This window comes from Phascolarctos cinereus, unplaced genomic scaffold (assembly GCF_003287225.1).
Source record: "Phascolarctos cinereus isolate Bilbo 61053 unplaced genomic scaffold, phaCin_HiC Scaffold_4;HRSCAF=312, whole genome shotgun sequence".
Classification (NCBI taxonomy): Eukaryota; Metazoa; Chordata; class Mammalia; order Diprotodontia; family Phascolarctidae; genus Phascolarctos; species Phascolarctos cinereus.
The window spans coordinates 721,346,523-721,366,664 of record NW_027555847.1 but is presented as its reverse complement, the minus strand read 5'-3'; the positions used below and the strand labels follow the sequence as shown (position 1 = coordinate 721,366,664).

General features: G+C 51.2%; 2 protein-coding genes across 4 annotated transcripts in view; one reads left to right on the top strand and one right to left on the bottom strand.

Moving 5' to 3' along the window:
• Positions 1-16,718, bottom strand: part of GNAZ (G protein subunit alpha z) — a 108,411-nt gene extending 91,693 nt beyond the window's left edge. The window contains exon 1 of the mRNA XM_020996610.2: positions 16,114-16,718. The gene's annotated coding sequence lies outside the window, so the exon portion shown is untranslated. The remainder of the gene's footprint in view (positions 1-16,113) is intronic.
• Positions 1-20,142, top strand: part of RSPH14 (radial spoke head 14 homolog) — a 187,387-nt gene that overhangs the window by 131,071 nt on the left and 36,174 nt on the right. The window lies entirely within an intron of this gene.

The window sequence follows — 20,142 nt, the reverse complement described above, 5'->3', positions numbered from 1 at the left end:
TTTCTGGGAGGGACAACAAAGCAATGAGCTGGGTGAGTAGGGAGCTGTGATGAGCAGCAGTGAGCTCAGAAGCCAGGTCAGCAAATGGCTGTCATAAGACATACATGGCAGGGGTGAGAAGGGGGAGCTGGGCATGTGTTCTCTGTGCCCTGGCTTAGCCCTGGGGGACTCGGGCATGGCAGTAATGCAGCCATCCCTTGGTGTCCCCTGTAGGGGATGCAGCTGTCCCTTGGCAGTCCCTGTGACTATGGGGTGATGTCAGGGAGGACTGGCCATTGGGCTGGTTCAGTAGGCTTTGGAAGGGAGAGCTCTCCCAAGACAGAGCTGGCAGAATCAGAAGAACCATACTAAAGAAAAATAAAAGCAGACAGAAGCAGAGACTATGCCCTCTCCTGTTTCCTCTTAAGGCTTATTGAGTTAGGAGCTCTTCTGGCTCCATGACCACACAGTCACAGCTACCAAGGGACCAATCAGGAGCTGCTAGTCACACGTGTCCTCTGGAAGGGGGCCAGAGAACATGTGGCCCACCAGCAGACTGAGGGCACAGGGCGATTCCTGCACACGCTTTGTGAGAGGGCACCCGCTACACACTAGAAGGGAGGCTAAGCATAGTGTAGGTTCTTGAAGGTGTCATTGACTGAGAGACCTATAAGAATGAAAGGAAAGCAGGGTCGGGGTCCAGGGCTCCAAGGGCCAGGGGAGAGAGCAGGAGCAGGGTGGGGCAGGATAGGAAGGATGGGACCCAGCAGCTTTCCTTCATTCAGGTGATAGTGAATTCCATTAGAACCTGGCCTGGAGCCCTCCAGCAGCTAGTAGCAACTGCAAAGAGTGGGAATGATTGAGGCCTGGATAAAAGCAGAGGCCCCTTCCAGCTCTCCTTTCTTTGGTACAAAGCAACGCATATTAAGCACCCACTGTGCACAGCTAATTCCAGGTGCAAGGGGCGGGGCAGGTAGAGGATGGAAGATTCAGAGGATGAGGGAGCTTAGGATATGAAGTCCAACCCCCCTCATTTACTGAGAAGGAACTTAGCCCAGAGAGATGGTGTGATCTGCCCACAGTGACACAGGTGGGAAGAGCCGGCTGGGACTAGAACCCAAATAGCATGTGACCCATTCCTTCTCATGGGGGGAGGCAGTACAGTCCATCCTGAGGAAAAGGGATTGGACAGGCTCTTTGAGCCCTGGGCAGAAGTGAAAGAAAGGCAGATTTGGGCTGGACATGAAGGCCTTGTGTCTGGTAGTGGAAAGAAAGGGCTGACTTCGCTGAAGGTCTGGAGAATCAAAGCCTGGATGATCCCTTGGCCTTGGCGAGGGGACTCTTCATCAGCCCTGGGCTGCATGCAGTGGGTGGCCTCCTTGGTGAATACCAGTTCTGTGCCATTAACCTCACCAAGCCACAATATACAATATTGTGCGCTAAATACATTGGAGAGGTACCCCGAAAGTGACTGGAGTATAAGTGTCCATGTCTAGAAGTGCCTTTTCTCAATCCTCATCCTTCAGAGGCAGCTGGTGGTGCAGTGGATAGCGTGCTGGACATGGAGGCAGAAGGACCTGAGTTCAAATCCAGCCTCAGATGCGTACTAGCAGGGTGACCCTGGGCAAGTCCCTTGATCTCTGTTTACCTCAGTTTCTTCAGCAATTAAAATGGGGTTAATCATACCTGCCTCCCAGGGTTTTTGTGGGTATAAAAGGAGATGATATTTGTGCAGGGCCTGGCACATGATAGGGGCTTCATAAAGACCTATTCCCTTTCTCCCTTCCGCAGCATTTGATACTGTTGACCACTTCCTTCTCCTACATTTTCTCTCTTATTTGGCTTTTCATGCCACTTCTTGTCCTCTTCCTTACTTGTCTGACTCCTCCTCAACCTCTTTTGGGGGCCTGTCACCCACATCAAGCCTGCCGGCTATGTGGACAGCCCAAGCTTTAGCCCTAGGCTCTTTTCTGTTTTCTCTCTGTGCTGTGTCACTTGGTGATTTCTTCACCTCTCAGTTCGTTATCATCTCTATACAAATCCATGTAGTCAGCCTTAGTATCTGAAGCCCCACCCCTACATGATGAAATACCTTTGAGACATCTTGAACTAGATGCATTCAAACTCAGCATGTCCAGCACTTCTCCAAATCTAATCCCAGTATGAACTTCCTGATTTCTGCCAAGGATCTCCCCATCCCTCCAGTCCCCTAGGTTCACACCCCTAGTGGGTGTCAACCTTGACACCTCCCTCCCCTCATCCTCCATAGCCAATCAGCTGCCTGATCTCGTGAATTCCCTCTTTCCCCTCACAGCCCCACCCTTGGTTCGGGCCCTTAGCATCTCTCAACTGGAGCATTGCAGTGGCCTTCTGGCTCATGTCCCCACCTTGAGTTGTTCCCCGCTCTAATCTAGCCTTCACTTGGCTGCCAAAGAGATGTTCCTGAAGGGTAAGGGAGACCATGTGACTTCCCTCCTTAATAAGTGCCAGGATCAGAGGCCAACTCTTCCCAGTGTGGTTCCTTCCTACCTTTGCTGTCTTCTTGGACAGTATTCCCTCTGGGCCCTCCATGGCTCCATCACACTGTCCTCTTTGCTGTTCATGCACATGTGAATGAACTCTTTCCATCCCCCAGACTCGGAAGGTTCTTCCTCCTCCCCTCGGCCTCTTGGCATCCTAGGTTTCCATTAGGACTCAGTCCAAGTGCCTACCACCTTGGGGGGGCCTTTCCTGGGGACCCTGATGCTGGAGCCTTCCCCTCTCAGGCTACTTTCCTTCTACTCAGGGTGTATCTTGCATAGAGCTATCTATCCATGTTGCCTCCTCCAGAGAATACTACCTCCTTGAGGATAGGCACTGTCCTACCTCTGCCTTTCTGTCCCCAGAACTTAGCATAGGTCCTGGCAAATAGTGCATATTTGATACACGCTTGTGAATTGATGGAATCAAGGACAATGATTCAGGTAAGGTGTGCAGGTGCAGAGGGGAAGGGTGGACTGAGAGGTTCGAGGTAACCAGGGCTTGAATTGGGGGAATGGGAGGAGAGAGGAGGGGATTTTTTTGAGATATAGAATCAGTATGGCCGTAAGAGGTAAAGGAGAGGGAAGAAGGCCTTGGACTTGGGCCTGGAGGGTGGAGGGTGGGGTGTGGAATGACGCCAGCAGAGACAGAAAGAGGGAAGTCAGAGTGGGAAGGAGGATTAGCTCAGTTATGGGCAATGAAGGGCGGTGATGGGTGCTGCGAAGGGCCCAGGCTCCCTGACAGCATTGTAAGGAGGGCTCTTCTCCCAAGGTCTCTTCTGTCAAGAAGCCCTGAGCCCCAGGCCCTTTGTGCCCTCCATTTCCCAGCTGTCTCCTGCCCTTCTGCCAAAGGAGGGTCCTTCTCATTGTGGGCACAGCAGAGAACTCCCCTGAATAGAGTGGCCAGCTCAAAGCTTCTCTAATGCCCCAAATAACTCCAAACTGCACAGCATGTAGAGCTACAGAATTGGCCTGTCTCTGCCATGAAGCTTTCTTTGGTCCAGCCTGCACCACCATTTCCCTGGCCCATGGTAGCCCTTTAATCTGAATTATTCCAGCTGATTCTTTGGCTGTCTGTGCATGCTAGACACAGAGCGACCTGTGCCGTGTTCTTCCCTTGGGTTGTTCCCCGAACCCCAGCATCCAGCTTCAAGCAGCTGATTTGGTTATGCTCAGTAGGCTTGTTTGTCCAAGAAGGACAGTGGGAGAGCCTGAAGGGCCCTTAGAGCTTAGCATGGCAGAGCTGGGAAGGACAGAACACAGACGTCCAAGGGAAACAACTCCAGACCCGGGAAGGAGCCTAGAACATCCAAGCCGGGAAGAAGGGCTTTAGCCCATCAAAAATCAGAACTGGAAGGTGTCTTCAAGCATGGGACATCAAAGCCAGCAGTGTCCTTAGGAAAGAAAACAGCAGAATTGGGAGAAGCCTCAGCCTCCGAATGGCCTGGCTGGGAGAAACCATAGAGGGCAATCCATTCTCATTCCAGATGAGGAGCATGATCTGTGGTGCTGCCCAGTCAGCCAGTCTGTCAGGAAATGTTTATTTTGTGCCTGCTCTGTGCCAGGCCCTGAGCTAGGGTTGGGGATCCAAAGAAGGGCAAGAGACAGCCTGTGCCCTTGAGGAGCTCCCAGTCTAATGGGGGAGACAAGAGGCCAAACCCTGTGGACTCAGGCTGCATACAGGCTAATTGGGAGACAAGGCACGAGCAGGCCTAGCTTTTTTAAAGCTAAACACCTCTATTTCTTTACTCTGGCTTGGCATGGCATGGCGTGGTCTGCAATCCCTTCTCCTAGTCACCTTTCTCTGAATGTGCTCCAGCTGGCTGTAGTTCTTCCTAAAATGGCACACTCGGAATTGTCCAATAGATCGGGTCCCATCAGAGCAGAGAGCAGCTGAACTCTCCTCTACCTGTTTGGGCACTAGGCATCTCTCAAAGCCCGCCTAAGACCCCACTGACTTTACTGGATGTTTCATGGTACTGTGGACTCGTGCAGAGCTTATTATGGTCCTTTCGAGGGCCTTTTCTGAGACAAAAAAACAGAGCTAAACATTTGTCGATAAAATCTGTGATGGACACATCAGACAAGACCAGGGAGGGCAGAGTGGATAGAACTGAAGCACCATTAAGCTGAAAAGATTCATACCCCATTGACTTTGTTGACTGGGGCCATTTTGATCGTTGCTAAAACCCCAATTAAAGTTTGATTTTGTTCTGAGGAAGCCGCTCAGCAAACTGGTCAATGAATTTCTTTCATCTCTAATTCTGTGCTGGTCATCACGCCAAGAGGGATGAAGAGAAAGGTGAACTTGCGGGCTTACCTGGGCTGTGGGGCTCACTTCACTGTGTCATGGTCCTGTCCCTCACCCCCTGGGGTCGGCTTTACCCTCTACCGCCCCCTTTCATCCTCCCATGCCCCAAACAAACCACCTAGCTTCCTGCCTCCCGTCATCCTCTCCCCTCTAACTAGAACACTCTTCCCTCAATCTTCACCTAATTCTTTCCCATCCTTCAAGGTCTCACTCAAACACTGTCTGCCCTCAAGCCTTCTCTGATGTGCCCCCAGATAAGAATCTGTCCCTCTTCTCAAATAGCCTGGTACTTAACCCTTTCAGTGTGGCTTAAGACACATATTTGTGTATTCATTATCTCTGCCGTGAGATAAACTCCTAAGGACCTCTGTTATCCAACAGTGCCGAGGCATCATGTAGGGACCCAGATGCACTTAATGAATGTTTATGAAGCAAATTTGGACCCACTGCACTCATTTTGCTCCCTGTCCTTCTTTATCTGGAGAATACCCATTTTACATCTAACTCTGTGACTCAGTTTCCTTCTTGGCCCAGCTCTGGTGGAATGATGCCATCTTTTACCTGGGTACGGTATGCACAGGTCCATTCAGAGTATCAGGGAAGGTGACTACACCTCTTACCTCACCAGTGTGAACATGTCTAAGTAGTCATGGGATCTGGTACGGGGGAGGACGTAGAGGTGACTTAGCCCAAGCTTGTCTTTTTATAGATGGGGATACCGAGGCCCAGTGAGATGGTAACCTGGCCATAGAGTCCAAGACAGAGCTGAACTCAGGGCCTCCTGTTCCAAACCAAGTGATCTCTTCACTACACAATGAGTCTTCAGAGACTCATTGATCTTGCCATTTATAAAGGGGGAAGGGGCCTGCTCTGTATTATGTGTCCAGGGACTCCTCATGTGCAGCCAGTCTACCATCAGGAAAAACCAGGAGCACCATGCAAAACATCACTAGAAAGGTGGTTCCATTCAAAAAGAAAGTGTCTAGGTCTGATTCCCCAAAGAGAAGAGGCTGCTTCTATGAGTGTGTGAGCTCGGCTCCCTGAAAGTCTTCCTGCAGAGGCTGGCCGGCCTTTGTGCAGGAATTAGAGACTCAGATGTGAGGCAGGAAAGAGGCTTCGAGGTTGTTAGAGCAACCCCTCATTCTACAGATGAGGAAACTGAGGTGTGAAGAGAGGAGAGTTGTCTAGAGAAGAATCAGGGAGGGACTGCAATTCAGAATCCCTGACTGCAAATCCAGGAGCTTTCCATGGTCTCCCACCGATGGCACGGAGTGGGGTGAAGCCCTTTAAATCCATGAGAATTCCAATCAGTTTTGTAAAGACTGAGGAAAAGTTGGGCTTGCTGCTCCCCATAGCGCCTGCCTGGCAGTGCAGCTGAGGCTCCGACTTCTCCAGCTCTTTGCCATGGCTTGTTCTAAATTAAGGCGGCAGCCCCTTGAGAGTGGAGCTGAAAGCACGTGAGGCAGCAGCTCCTCAGGAAAAAGAAAAATTCAAAGGAGCTTTTGTTATGCAGAGACAGTGCCATCCCCACCTGCTTAGAACTGCTTCCTGCCACCTGGCCTGGTTGGCTCTTGTCATCCAGGGCCTGGACATTCAGTTTGTAGATGGATCCAGGTTCTGGGTTCCTGATTGGTACAGGGAGGGAGGAGGGGCTTAAACCCCTGTCCTCAAGGGGCTTCCATTCCACTAGGATAAGTGAATGCAAAATGACGCAAAGTAATTTGGGGTTGGGAGCCCTACCAACGTGGGGGTGAGGAGCAGTTAAGAATGGCTGAATGCAAAGACATTAGCCCCTGAGCAGGCCTTGAAGAGCAGGGACTAAAGGGGAGTGAGGTCAGGTTAAGTGCAGGGAAGAACTGGTGGTCCATGTGACAGGCTTAAGACTGGAAAGCCAGGTTGGAGCCACATCGTAGAAGCTCTCGAAAGCCAGGCTAAGGACTTTGGACCTTGTCTTAGAGGCAGCTGGGAGCCACAGAAGGCATTTGGGCAGGAGAGCATTATAGGCAGAGCCAGGCATTAAGATTAATCTGTCAGTGTGTGCAAAGTGGATCAAAGAGTTAGGCCACAAAAGAAGTCTAGTGATGTCTCATAAGAAGCTAGTTTCCCAGAACTAGCAGTGCTATCGCCATACCTAGCTCGATTGGTGGTGGTGAGAGTAGAGAGAGGGCATCAGCAGGACAGACACTGTGAGGGTAGAATCAGTGACTAATTGACTTCTCTCAGTGCCAAGATGACTGGGGTTTGGTGCCCGCTGGTGCAGCTTTCATAAACATGGATAGAAGAAGACGAATTGGATTTGGGATGAGTTCAGTCTAGGGTAGCGCTGAGGACTCCAGAAGAAGATGCACTTCTCCTCCCCACTGGCAGCCCTTGGAGAGTATGGACACATGGACTGGACCTGAGATTTCATCCATGAAGATTGCTCCTGGATGAGGCAGGTCCCCCTGCCTCTGCAGGGCAGAGAGTTACCTAGAACACTGACAAGTTAATGATGGGCTCAGGTCCTCCAGCCTGTAGGTGGCCGAGGTGGGACCAGTGCAGTAACCAGAGGGCTAGATTTAGTGCTGAGAGATGTAGGGTTGTGTGTGATTGCGCCACATTCGCCTCTAGGCCTCAGCTTCCCCATCTGTGGAATGGAGGTGAGCATGCTTGCATTCCCTCCCTCCCTCTGGGCAGAGCACTTTGCACCGTTAGAGCACCATAAAGGGGAGCCATTCTCACTGCTGCCCATGCTTCCCTCCATGGGGGAGTTGACAGTAGAGAGAGGAAGGGAAAATCCCGAAGCCAAGTTGGCTCCCTCCCTGCAGCTTGGTGGCCAGATGGCCATGCCAAGGAGGGCCGTGGCTGAGCTGTGGAATTGAGGAAGTTCCGCTCAGGCATGCTGGGAGAGGCGGGGTGCAGGGGAGGTCATAGACATGACTTGGAGCTAGCCGAATTCATTTGGGAGGGAGAAGACCAGTGGTGGGGTTTGGCCAAGCCACCATCCAAGGGGAAAAGCTGGGGGGGGTGGCTTTGAGGGTGCAGATGTGATGTGGGAGGTCAGGGAATGCAGCGAGGAAAACCCCAACATAACCCCTTCCTAGACTGAAAGGAGGACAAATCATGTGTACAGATAGGTGCCATGCAAGAGAGAGAACCAGACAGTCCTCTTGGAGAAGCTGAGGATGGAGAAGCTTCAATTGGGGGAGAAGAATCAGGGAGGCCTTCATGGAAGGGAGGGCCCCAGAGCCCAGTGAGCACCTACTAGGTGCTTGTTGATTGACTGATGAACATGTGGAGGCAAGAGAGGGCAGGAGAAAGTGAGGGAACAGCTAACTGTCTAGCCTGGCGGCAATGGGCAGTAATTTAAAGGGAACCGGATTGTGGAGAGGCTGCAGAGCCCGCAGGCAGTGGGAATACAATCACAGTTGTACAACAGTTCAGGTGAGAGTGATTGAGGACCTGATCTAAACACTGTTCTCTAGGTGGAAGCAACAGGGCTGGGCCCGACCCTTGGGAGGCTCCCGGGCTCATGCTCTGGAGCTGTCAGCAGTCCCCGGGACAGCCTCGGGTCATTTCCTCCTTCTGAGACAAGAAATCACGTGTGAATGCTTGGGTACCTTTGGGAAAAGCAGGGCGGAGTCAGCAGCAGAAGGGAGACATGAGTTAATGATTAGAGATCGGAACTTTGGCGATAGAGAGGATTCTCTGGGGAAATCCAATAGGTGCTCAGCAAATCCTGGCTGGTGAGGCTGGCGGCAGCGAGGAGGAAAGCAAAGATAAAGAAAAGCTGCTGCTTCTTTGGCCAGAGAATAACCTGGCCGTTTCTGCCACAGGCAGGCAGCTTTCCTCCCCATCGCTGTGCCTTAGGACATGATAGCTCTCTGTAGAGACATGGGAGTGTTATCAAAGGCTTGGATGGGCAGAAACACGGACAGGCCTCAGCTGAAGGAAGGCGTTTCTCCTGCCTTGTTTTTTATGAGTCTCAACTGGAATGAAAAAGAGAGATCCCACGGAATTGTGATGCATCAGGCATTGCGTGGAGTTACAGGTGGACAGGCCAGGTCAGGTCCCAGAATTCAAAGTAGCCTGCACCTCAGAGCTGGAAAGAACCAGGGGATGGCATTCTGCTCTGGGCCTTGCCTGACATGGGGATCCCTTCCCAAGCCTCTCTGAGCAGGTGCTCCCCCAGCCTTGCCTCCAACATGTCCAGCAGGGAGGAGCCCTTGGACAGCACTGATTGTTAGAATCTTCTTCCTCACTCCCCCCTCTGTCACCCAGTTCTCTGGGCCCAGGCAGCATAGGTGTGATTTCTCTTCCAGGAGACAGTGGGTGCATCAGACAATGAAATAGCCTCACTCCCTCCTCTCCCCAGCAGTCACTCTTCTCCAACTTGGACATTCCCTGTGTCTCCAGCCAAGCCTTGGGTGGCCTTTGGAGTGCCTGCTTCGTTCTGGCCTCATACTCAGACATATTTCTCTCCAAGGCCTGCCTGCCTGCTGGGCATCTTCCACATAGCTGAGGTTGAGCCTGCACATGTATGTGCAAGTGAGCATGTGTGTATGTGTGTGTGTGTATGCACGTGGGCTGCCAACAATGTTCAGTTTGAATTTCCCATCAGATCATAGGTTCTAGAGCTGTGAAAGTGACCTCAAAGGCATCTTGTCCAACCCCCTCACTTTATAAATGAGGAAGCTGGAGCCAAGAGTCCCTGTTGAGTGACTGGTCCAAGTGCATGTGGTCAGTAAACAGCAGAATTGGGATTTAACCCTGGATCTGCTGACCGTATGTCCAACATCCTTCCTCCTATCCTCTGCTTGCCAGCAGAGGAGAGCAGGGTCTGAACCAGAGTCACTGCTAACCTGGCACCTGCCTTCGGGACTCCAACCAGTGTCATGTATTTGGGGTTCCCCAAGCACTTCCTTTAATCTTTATAATGACCTTGTGGAGGTGCACCATAAGTATTATTGATACCATTTTACAGGCAGGAAAGGAAGGAGAAAGGGGAAAAGGTTTTTTTTTCCTTTTTAAGCACCTGCTATGTGCTAAGCCATTATCCCTTTGATGAACTAAATTAATGATGAAGAAATTAAGGCTTAAGGCATTTGAACAAGTTGTTGAAGGTCACACAGCTGGTCCATGGCTAGCCTGGGCCTTGTGAGCTGTGCCTAGTGGTCTGAGGGTGAGGTGGGAGGAATGGAAAAGGGTGGTCCCTAAGAGCCCAGGGCACAAACACATTTGTCAGCTCTTCCAACCACCAGGAGACACTGGAGAGCTTCTCACAGACTGCTGACTCCCAGAGACTGGTGTGTTTCCTCCCAAGGTGCCCAAAAGTAAGGAGAAGGGGTGGGGAGAGGATACTGATGAGCAAACAATTTTGATCCCCAGCCCCTTCTCAGATCCAGCTGTGGGCTAACAATGCCCACAGGCATCATCACACCCCCTCCAATACCTCAAAAATGATCAGAAACATTGGGGTAGACAGAAACACAAAAGACCCAGAAAAGACAGGCCAGTCAGCTGTCAAGCAGCCAGCCACGAGGGGAGGGAGTGGTTCTCTGCCTGAGGGTCATAGCCTCGAGGATACGTACACACTGAGGCAATACATGCATACACAACACATACAACATACACAACACACATAAAGCTCACGCACATGTGTGATTTCAGAATTGGACAAGGCCCCAGAGGTCATCTAATCTAACCTGCATCTGACCCAGAATGCACTGCAAAAATGCAGACAAATGGTCATTTAGCCTTTGAATGGAGCCCTGGAGTCCAGGTCCAGTCCTACCTCCAGCCTCCCAGCCTTTTTCCTCCCCATCCCCCATCCACAACCATACTGAAAAAGCATCTACTGCCCCACTTGCCAAGAGCCAGATGTCCACAGTGCTACCCAGAGTCACCTGGGAACCAAAAGGCTGCCACTCTACTCTGGGATAAGGGCCACACCTGCAGCTACAGGCTATGGGCCTTAGTCCCAGAGTTGACAATTTTGCTGAAATCCATCAAGACACCACCACCATCGGGGGGAGATCTACCAAGAATGGTAGCGCCTAGCCATTGCCCTCCAGAAACTTATAACCTAGTATGGAAGCCAAGGCATGCTGCCATTTTGGAGGTTACCAACAATGTCCAAACTCCCCTCACCCTTTCTGTAGCCCCTGCCAGAGTCCACCCCTACACACACACACACACACACACACACACACACTCCTGGAGAACTTTCCCTCTCCTATCATTCCACAACAGCAGTGCACACTGCTGGTTCAGAGTCTACCTGTCTGGTCATTATTTCTGTGGCCCCCTTGCTGGTATTGCAGAGCCAGAGAATCTCAGAACTGGAAGACACCTTAGAGACCACCTGGGTCTTCCCCCTGCCCCTTTGTCAGCTATGATAAAGTGGGGATTCTTTTTTTTCTACTTACACATTCATGTTAAGGATATTTTCACATTAGTCATGACGTATAGAAGAATTAGAACTGAGAGGAACCATGAGAAAGAAGAAATAAAACAAAACAAAAGAAACGGAGAGCAAATAATATGCTTCCATCTACATTCAGAATGGGGAGTCTTTGAAATTCAGATTGGACTAGATGAGGTCCCCTCCGTCTCTCAAGTTCTGTGAAACAATTTGGTAAAGATTATACAGAGAACCCATATGTACAAAAATATTTATAGCAGCTCTTTTTGTGGTGACCAAGAATTGGAAATAGAGGGGATGCTCATCAGTTGGGAAATGGCTGAACAAATTGTGGTATATGAAAGTAATGGAATACTATTGTGCTATAAGAAATGATGAGCAGGCTGACTTCAGAAAATCCTGGAAAGACTTGTATGGACTGATGCTGAGTGAAACGAGCAGAACCAGGAGAATGTTATACACAGTAACAGCCTCATTGTGCAATGACTAATATTGATAGACTTAACCCTTCTCAGCAATACAAGGATCTAAGACATCTCCAAAGGTCTCATGATGGAGAATGCTATCCACATCCAAAGGAAGAACTATGGAGTCTGAATGCAGATCGAAGTATACTATTTGCTGTTTTTTCCTTCTGTTTTGTTTTGTTTCCTCCTCTGGTGGTTCTAATTCTTCCTTACAACATCACTAATGTGAAAATATGTTTAATAGGAATGTACATGTATAGCCTATATCAAATTGTGAGCCATCTTGGGGAGGGAGGGGGAGAAAAATTTAAAATTCAAAAGCTTGTGGAAGTGATTTTTTTTTTTTGTGAGGCAATGGGGTTAAATGATTTGCCCAGGGTCACACAGCTAGTGAATATCATGTGTCTGAGGTCGGGTTTGAACTCAGGTCCTCCTGATTCCAGGGCCAGTGCTCTATCTACTGTGCCACCTATCTGCCGGAAGTGATTGTTGATAAATCAAAATAAATTATTAAAAAATTTCAAAGAAAAAAAGATTATATAGAGAAACACTGATGTAGGCAGGACTAGGAAATTGTTTTTGTTCTGTTCAGTCATTTCAGCCATGTCCGACTGTTTGTGACCCCGTTTGGGGTTTTCTTGGCAGAGATACTGGAGTGGTTTGCCATTTCCTTCTCCAGCCCATTTTGCAGATGAGGAACAGAGGCAAACAGGCTTAAAGGACTCACCCAGGGTCACTCAGCTAGGAAGCGTCTGAGGCAAGATTTGAACTCAGAAAGATGAGTCTTCCTGATTACATGCCTGGCACTCTGTGCACTATGGCGCCCCCTAGTGGCCAAAGACTAGGACCTAGTCTCTAAACTTCTAGTCTGGAGCTCTTTGCCTTGTGCTCTGCTGCCTCTTGGCCCCTCTGGTTCCCTGACTGTGGCCATTTCCTCAGCCCTGAGTCCTTTTGGCTTGATCTGTACCAGGGATCTCCTCCACTCAAGGCTCTCCATGCAGATGACCTCCCCCACCACCCCTGCCCTAGCTGCTCCCCTGAGCTCCAGACCCACATTTCCAAAAGTCCAAACAAAATTACTCCTGAACGTCCTAAATGTCCCGCTCACCATCAAACTCCTCCATCTGAAACCGAACCAGTTCGATTCCTGCTCTGAGCTTTGTCCTGCTTGCTCATAGTGTCACCGCCCTCCCAGACCTCCAGGCACAGCTTCCTGGGCTTGTTTGACTCCTTCTCTTCCCTTGCCTCCAACATCCAAATCACTTTCCCTTTGCAGTGAATGTCTCTGGTATCTTTCCCTCCTTCTATATCCCCATGGCCCCCACCTTAGTCTAGGTCCTCATTAGTTCTCATTAGGATTACTATAATGGACTCCTCTATTCTCTCTCCCCCTCTACAGTCAGTCCTACACACCACTGTTGGATTCACCATCCTGAAGCACAACTCTAATTATGGCATTCCCCTTCTCAAAAGCCTTTGATGGCTTAGTGCCTAGAGACTAGACTATAAAGTCTGGCCTTCAAGGCCCTCCACAATTCCATCTCAGCCTGCCCTCCATTTTATTTCTTACTGCTGCTCTCTACCCATGCTAAGCTTCCCATCTTTTCCTCCTTGTTCATACTATCCACTCTGCCTGGAATGTCTCCCAGCTCTCTACCTGCAGTCATGGCCCATTACATTCCTACCTGCCTAGCCACTTAATCCAGGAAAGCCTCCCCTGATCTCCTTTATCAAGCAAGGTTCTCTTCCTCCCTCTCCAGCGCTTTATTAGCCCTTTATTGCACCTTTCTACAGGCACAGATCCCTCACTTCCCCTATGCCTTGGTGGCTTATCTTTGTACCAGTCAGGCCTACGCAATTAGATTAGGAGCTCCCAGAGGGTAGGGACTGATTTTTATCTTTTTGTATACCTAGGCTCAACTGTAGGTATTGATTGGGGAAGGAAGGAAGGAATAGACATGAAAGAAGAGTTGAATAATAATACAAGTGTTTACTATTGTCCCACAAGAGAGACTAGAATGTAACTCATAAAGATCCTGTGATATCATCGTAAGATCTGGAAGAGATCATGGAATGTCAAAGCTAGGAAGGATGTTAGAACATGGAATGTCAGAGCTAGGAAGGATGTTAGAACATGGGATGTCAGAGCTAGGAAGGATGTTAGAACATGGGATGTCAGAGCTAGGAAGGATGTTAGAACATGGGATGTCAGAGCTAGGAAGGATGTTAGAACATGGGATGTCAGAGCTACGAAGGATGTTAGAACATGGGATGTCAGAGCTAGGAAGGATGTTAGAACATGGGATGTCAGAGCTAGGAAAGATGTTAGAACATGGAATGTCAGAGCTAGGAAGGATGTTAGAACATGGAATGTCAAAGCAGGCCTTAGAATACAGAATAACAGAGCTGGGAGGGGCTTTTGAGTTTCTCACAGGTGGGTGGGACCTTGGAAACAGGATGTCAGCACTGGGAGGGGCCTTAAAATAGAGACTGTTAGAGCAGGGCTGGCTCTCCAGCCCTAGAATGTCATTGCTGCAAGGGGACCAAAGACATCATTTAGTCCAACGGTATTATTTTCTAGTTGAGGAAACTGAGGCCACCCAATCATCCTTATCAGAGGCTGAATTTCCTCCCTGTGCTCCACCTTAACTTGGGCTGGCTGAAGAAAGCTTTCTCTTTCCTGATAGCTGTTGTTTCTCTCCAGCTGTTTAAAAGCAGTCCTGCTGTGCCCAGGCTGGTCCTTGGGCCCTCCCACCCACAAAGGCAGAAGTTGTTTCACTTGCAGGAGCTTTCTATCACTGCCTGAAAGCTTCTTACTTTCCTTTCCCATCTGTATACTAACCCCTGCCAGTGCCATTGCAGAGGAAAAATACCTCAGACCAGGAAGAATAGGATGAAAGACTGGCCATATGTCAGGTGACAGCTGCCCCCTCCTCCTGCCCTCTGTCCTCCCAGGGTCAGCCCTACAGCTATTCTAGCCCCCTGATTCTGGTTCTTCAGAGAAGGTCTGGCTTCAAATATTCCTAATTCTCCTCATTAACTGCTTTTATGCTCCAGGTATTTACCCAGTCCCTCTGGAATCTAGGGTACCTTTTGGCTTGTATTATCCCAGTGCTTACTTCCTGATGCAACCCTGGACCCAGGCATACAACAGTGTCATTCAGGTAAAGATCACAACTAGTCCAGAGGGATCAGTCCTCCAAAGATGGAGAGATGACTCCCTGAGCACAGGATATAGTCACTGTCTCCAAACAGCTCCCCCTGAGATCCCAAAGGCATCATCTGTTCATGAAGTGCCACCACACCCACTGAAATGAAATCCAGAGAGAGCGGGGCCAATGGCAGGCTGAGGTTTCCTCCAAATGCCCCCATTCTCTCATCTCTCCTGGAAACAACATAGCTCTGGACCTTGGCTGGTTTCCCAGGCAGCTTCCTGCCCTCTTAGCCCTCTCCACCAGGCCCCCATTTGGGCTACACCCTAATGATGTTACCCATAAAGGTAAAATCAGAGATTCCATGTTGTACATGTTGAACTGAGAACATCCTCCTAAGCCTTCTCTCCTCCCCCTGCCACCCCTCTCCCAAACAAACACCTTTAAAAAACAGATCTGAAAGCCTGCAGTCACATGTGGCCACATATCTCTTCCAGTAATGGAAGCAGCCTGCTGCCCAGGGATAATCCCAAACTGACAAGAAAAACTACCATGTCCACCCCTTATGCTTGAGGCCTGACCATTTTTCTGGAGCTAAGAAGGCCTGGCCTGCAACCTGAATTGAGTATCTCAGGGCTCCATTGATCATGACCCTTCCTGCTGTCATGCCCTGTGGTTGCAGGGGTTGGAGGGTTTCCTGGGTGTTTGCCTCAAGCAGGGACTTGAGGAGTGCAGTCAAAAGGAGTGGGCACCTAAGGGTTACCCCTTAGGGGAGCTAAGCTGTGGGCAGAGGAGAGTTTAAAGAAGGGAGGTGCCCAGAAAGGGGGGCACAGGTCGATTCTTTATGCTCGGCCATTGGTCAGCTGGGGCGTGAAGGGAACAATTTGACGAGAGGGTGCCAAGAGTTTGGGTCTGGACCTGCCCTCCCTGCTATTTTCCCCATAGCTGCCACTAGTGGGGCCAGGGGAGTCTGAGCACAGCAGCCCCGCTGGTCTGGATTAGCCAAACGGGATTAGCCCCGGAGGCTGGGGTTGAGTGCCAGGCATGGGGGGCGCCAGCCTGGGGAGGTGACCCTATCTTCTCCCAGCTGCCCCCTCCCCCTCCCCATCTTTGTTCCTCCCGGGTATAGCGGGCGGTGGCGGTGAACCAGTCTCTAGCACCACCACCCCCGGACAGTTCCCGGCGCAGCGCAGTCCAGCCCAACCCAACCCAATCCAAAGCTGCGCAGCTGAGCCCAGCGCAGTCCGGGCGCTGCGGGGCTCCGGCTCTGGCTCGCACTCACCTCTTGGGCGCGGGTGAGGTCACGGATCCTCTCCATCACCCCCGGGCTGGGGGCCCACGTGCCTGCTTTCCTTGTGGCCTTCCTGCCTGGCGCTCTTGTAGTCCTCGATGCCTCTCGTCAGCGCCGGAGATAGACTGATAGACAGCCGGAATCGGGAGAGCCCAGGGCCCAGCCCAGCCCGGCCCAGCCCGGCCCGGGAAGAGCTGGGGCAGGCGGGCGGGGCGGGCAGAGAGCTCGCTTGCCTGCCTCTCTCCCCGACTCCTCCTCCCCCACCTTCACCCCTCCCCCTAGCCACCTCTCGCTATAAATAACACTAATCGTCTATAGCCAGCCTGGCTGGACGCTCTCGGGGCCCCAGCCTGAGCGCAGTGGAGCGGAGGGGTGCAGGGGCTGGGTCACCAGGTGACTGCTGGAGCCCGGCTGCGAGGAGGCAAGGCGGGGCGGGGCGGAGGTGATGGTGTAAGGGGAGCGGAGAGGGGGTGGCTCGTGTGTGCGTGCGTGGGGGAAGGGGAAGTGGAGGAAGCCGAAGGGGTGAGGGCGACTGCAAGCCCTGTACCCCCAGGAGCCCGAGCGCTGCGCCCTGCGCTGGGAGCCGCCTGCTCCCCCCTCCCGAGCCCAGGCAGCGGCTCCCCACCTCCCCCAATCCCAGATTGGGCGGGGCCGGCCACCAGGAGCGGATTGCTGCTTGAGCAGCCCAATGGGAGCCTGGGAGTGCGAGACGGGGTGGGGCTAAATCCCTCAACCCCTCTTTTTGCTGTCCCCCTCCCCTTTTAGCTTTCTGCAGCCCCAGGCGCTAGATTGTAGCTCTCGTTTTCCGTGGGCTGCGTGGGGAACGGGTGCTGAAGGGTGGGATGGAGGGGAGGCGTTCAGAGGCAAGGCAAGCAGGCTAGGAGGCGGGGGTGGTGGTGGTGGTGGTGGTGGCGGCGGGGAGGAGGTTTCGGAGACATGCGAACTCACGTCCCCTCCAATACCAGGGAAGACGCAGCGCTTTCCCGGCAGGCCATGGCAGGATTTTACTGTCTTTCCTCCCTCCCCTCTGCCCGCCCCACTCCACCCCACTTTCTTTTAGTGTCTAATCAACCTGTGTTAGAGATTCTGAATATCAGAGCTGGTATAGACTTAGAGACCCACTAGTCCAACCCCTTCATCTGCACAGAAGAAAACTGAAGCCCAGATTGTGGAAGAGACTTGTACAAGGTCACACAGCCCAGCAAGGACGAGAAGCCAACCCTCCCACTTCAGTCCAGTGCCCTTTCCCCAGGACCAACTGCCGTTTCCAATTAGGACTCTGCCAGACCAAGCCAGGCTTTCAGGATGATTAGCGTTGAGTTAGCGTGAGGCTCCCTCATTCCACTGAAACTGCTCTCTCCAAGGTTACCGACAACTTCTAAAATCCAGATACCTTTTCCCAGTCCTCCTCCTCGAATTTTCTGTCCGCTAGCCCTCCTCCTGGATTCTCTTGCCTCTCTTGGCTTAGATGGCATGTCTTTTTCCTTTCCCACATCATACCTGTCTGACCTTTTCTTTCATGGGCACCTCCATGAAGCTCTGTTCTGGACCCTCTTTGCTTCGCTGTATTTTCTCCTTTGGTAGTTCACTTCAGTGGAGATTTCTGTGTAAAGAATTGTTAAATCTATATATTCTACCCTCATCTCTTTCCCAATCTCCAGCCCCCCATTGCCATCCACCTACTGTATGTATTTCTGCTTGTGTGTATGCTAAACGTCTTATACATGGCCAAAGCAGAACTCATTATATTTCCCCCCAAACCCATCCTGCTTCCACACTTCCTTCTATATACTGAGGGTCCCACTAGCCTTTAAGTAACCCAGAAGGGCAGCATTGGCTTCATCCCGGATTCTTCTCTTTCCCTTAATTCCCACAGTCAGTCATGGGCCATCTTTCCCCCCTTCTTCCTCCTCCTTTCTCCTCCACTCACGATGGTAGTTGAAATCTTCATCACCTCTTACTCAGGCTGCTGCAATAGGCTCCCAATTGGTCTGCTTCCTAGCCACTTTCCTCTCCAAATCGTCCTCCATTCAGCTGCTCAATTGATATTCTTAAAACCCAGATCTGACCACTCCACTACTCAAAAATCTGCTGTTGCCTCTAAAATAAATTACCAGCTCCACAGCCTGGTGTGTAAAGCATCCCACAATCTGCTCCTCTATGATTTCAGCTTTATTTCAGACTCCCTTCCTCCCTTCATTCTCCATTCCAGTCAAACCACTCTGCTACCTGTTCCCCATACCCAGCATTCAATTAGTTCCCCTTCTGCCTCCCTCCCTTTGCACAGGCCTCCACCCTCTCCTCATATCTGGAATGTCCTCCCTTCCTTCCTTTCTTCCAGCCTGTCTTCTTCCCTTTTCCCCTCCCTCCCTCCTTTCCTCCTCCCTCCCTCCCTCCCTTCCTTCCTCCCTCCCTCCTTTCCTCCCTCCCTCCCTCCCTTCCTTCCTTTCTTCCTTCCCCTCTCCTCCCCTCTTTCCTTCCTTCCTTCCTTCCTTCCTTCCTTCCTTCCTTCCTTCCTTCCTTCCTTCCTTCCTTCCTTCCTTCCTTCCTTCCTTCCTTCCTTCCTTCCTTCCTTCTTCCTTCCCTTCCTCCCACCTGTGACATTTCAGGATTTCTGTACCTATGGTATTCTGTGCCCCCACCTGCCAGAGTATTTGTATGGGGAGGGAAGACTGCCCATAAAATAGTTCCTGTGGACAGGATGGGTACTTTGGAAAGGAGCAAGCTCCTGGGGCTGCCTGACTCCCACCACACCCATTTTGCCCATGACACAAAGATAGCTCATCGCCATTCTTCTGGCTTCCCCCAGGTGATTTTGGGCAGCTGGTTGGCTTTGGCTCTCTGCCTGTCACCTTGATAAGCCTTCTCAGGGACAGAATTTCCTGACTTCATACAAGTCTGAGAACCTGAGGCCTGTAGAAGTCCCTACCTTGGTGACAGTCACTCCCAGTGTGGAGAAGCTGGGCTCTAGATGCGTAGCTCCTCAAGAGGACAGATTAAAGGATCATAGCACTCTGAAACCATCTAGTTCTACCCCACCCATTTTACAGAGGAAGAGACTGAAGCCCAGGGAAGGGAAGTGACTTTTCCAAGGCCAACACAAGAGCTAAGGTGCAGAGGCAGGGTGTGACCACATTCAACTTCCTTTCAACCCTCCCCCCCTCCCCAGTGCTGTGAACTACAGGGAGCCAATGCTCTTGGCAGGAACGTGAGTCAGCAGGAGAACAGTCTGCTCCTCAGCCAGCTCTCTGCACTCAGTCTCCCTGGCAGGCCTGCAGGCTGGATTCCCTCGGGACTGGCCTTCCCCCTTCTGAGAGCATTTTAGGGGCAGCTGAGGCCAGGCCAGTAAACTGCCTCAGGAGCCCAGGTCTGCCTTGGCTCTTTTAGACTCTCCCCAATCTCCTTCAGCTCCTGGGGCCCTCCTGGTTCATCTCCAGATCTGGAGCTCCATGGGAGCAAAGACTTCCTCTTGTCTAGATTGATTAACTTTGCTAGTCCCCCAGCTCAGTGCAATGCTCTGAATACACACAGTATGTGTGCCAGGGATGTTCCCTGCACCTGGACTGCTCTCCTTCCCCTCTGCCCCTTAGAATTCTGAAGAAATGTTCAGAGAACCAGCCAGTCAACCAGCATTTATTATATGCCTCCTGGATGCCAGGTACTGCCCTAGGTCCTTGAATGAATGAATGGTGTCTGTTCCAGCACACTGGCACAGAACCTTTTCTTAGGCTGTTTGTTATGCCTAGAATGCCATCCCTCTGGATTCCAATCACAGAATTCCTATGGGTCCTTTACAGGCCACTCCATCGCTCCGTTCTCCAGGGAGCCTACTTTGATCCCCGCAGTTGGAAATGACCTTCCTTCAAGGGCTCCCCATAGCTCTTAGTTCTGTGTGTCTCTAATGCCCTTATCACGTATTAACGAGTATTATCATCATCAGTGTTTATGTCTTATCCACCCCCTCCCCCTCCCCTTGCAGGAACCGCATCTTATCTAAACCTTGTATGTTCAGCGGAATGC